Here is a 2,124-nt window from a genome sequence, read left to right on the forward strand (position 1 = left end):
TGAGCATAAGAAACTTCTTTAATAAACATTATTGATCCCAAACTTCTGAATGGCAGTGTATTATACTGTAAAAAAAAAAAAAAAAAGGTTTTCTCAGGTAACCTAAAATGTACATCATTTAGTCACAGGTCAAATTAAATACAAATAGCACATTAAAGTTAAAAGTTACACACTTTTTTTGTGCGCGCTGTACAGGTCAGGTATAAAGAATGTTTTTGCTCAGGTGGCTGAAATGTCCACCCAATAGAGAAAAGTTTTGCTCAGCAAGAAAAAAATTAGAGGGAACATTGGTTACCGCTGTAAACAAAGCAGAGCTGCGCTTATGAACACTGCTTTAATTTGCATCGTTCAGAGGCAAGATGAAGAAAATACCACGTAAACTTTTCTAAAGACAGTCAGTTCCCCTCAGAGATACATTCATATAAACTACTCCAATTGACCTATCGGTAAGCCCCACCCCCCTTAGTTACTGTTGCTGATTCGGACAAACAAACGGAGTTGCTCACTGTCTTACAATGACAGCTGTCAGAGAAAACCTTCTTCCGAGGTGTTTCTGATAAATTTGGGACACATATGGACCTTCAAGTGGGACTTAAATATGCCATGGAGGGATATATAAAAGATATTAAAATAAATATGTAAAAATACAGATCACAATGCAAATGGGAGAATTATGTTACGGTCGTCACGATCGCAGTGACAACATCCTGGATCAACACCATTCATATACTGCAGAGTAAGATTAAATTAATTCACATTTAACCAGATTAATATGGAGAGGCACTCTAATATAGATCTTCGTTTATGTGTTTTTGACTTTCACTGCACGGTACATGACGTGAGAACAGTTCGCTATTTAGGTTTGTACGTTAGCATGGACTCACTAACTTTAACGCTAACGTTAGCTAGTTTTAGCCAGAGATACCTTGCTGAAGCCACAAGATGACTTTAACGTTCTGCTTGAGCAGATGAAAATTGTGATTGGGGTTGAATGCTTAGGGACATTTTGCTCTGTTTTGTTTGGGTTTAGGAAATGGAATAAAATAAATTACATTGCCTATCCTCTCAGGATAACTGGAATTAGTGTTACAAGTACCCTAGGCACATGGTTTTTCCATTTTTGTAGCATAAATACCATTAAACCGATGCGAGCTTCGGATCCTCCAATGTTTCTCTATGGCTCTGAAACCTACAGATGTCCGAGTTCCGCTTTCCGTGCAACTGATACTCGACTGCCATTGGCTCTTCTGCGTTCGAGGGGAGGGGCTTACGATAGGTCAATTGTATCGCGATTTGTTTGGCATCTCAACCGAGTTGTATCGTCACATATTTTAATCGATTTTCAACCGGTTCGCTGTTAATCGTTGCATCCCTTAATAGATTAATTAATCCAATATTGCCACTTGCCACTGTGTAGTGTTTACTACTGACTGCTGCAGTCTTTCCAGTGCTGAAGACATTCTTAATGTATATGATGAAAGTATTTCTACTATTTTGAATAATTTTGCTCCCTTAAAATCTAGACGGGTCCCTTCCTCGCGCACTTCTCCTTGGTTCAACACTGAGCTTAGGGCAATGAAAGCCAAGGGCCGCCAGCTGGAAAGGCTTTATAAGAAAACTGGCCTTGTTGTTCACTCCTTGGTATATACTGAACACATTAAGCAGTACAGGAATGCTCTTAATGCAGCTTGATCATCTTATTTCTCTACTTTCATTAATAAGTCCAAAAACAGGCCTAGAACATTATTTACTACGATTAAAAAGTTAACTCAGCCTCCCGCACAGTCTCTAGAGGGCTCTGATCAAATGTGTGATGCTTTCCTGAACTTTTTTCAGAGTAAAACATCTCATACCTGTCAACACCCTACCTCTGTTCCCACTATTGAACTTCTCTCATTATGCCATGCTCATAGCTTCTCTAGTTTTGACTCTATTGTCCCCACAGTGGTTGATGAGATAATCAGGCTGTCTAATTCCTCTACTAGTCTTCTTGATCCTGCACCTACCTCTTTACTGAAGAATTGCTTGCCTGCTTTGTCACTACCCATCACTCACTTTATTAATACGTCAATGTCATCTGGAACTGTACCATCAAAGCTTAAGATTGCTGCTGTCACTCCAGTT

This window comes from Sinocyclocheilus rhinocerous, unplaced genomic scaffold (assembly GCF_001515625.1).
Source record: "Sinocyclocheilus rhinocerous isolate Xijiao unplaced genomic scaffold, SAMN03320098_v1.1 scaffold2513, whole genome shotgun sequence".
NCBI classification, from domain to species: domain Eukaryota; kingdom Metazoa; phylum Chordata; class Actinopteri; order Cypriniformes; family Cyprinidae; genus Sinocyclocheilus; species Sinocyclocheilus rhinocerous.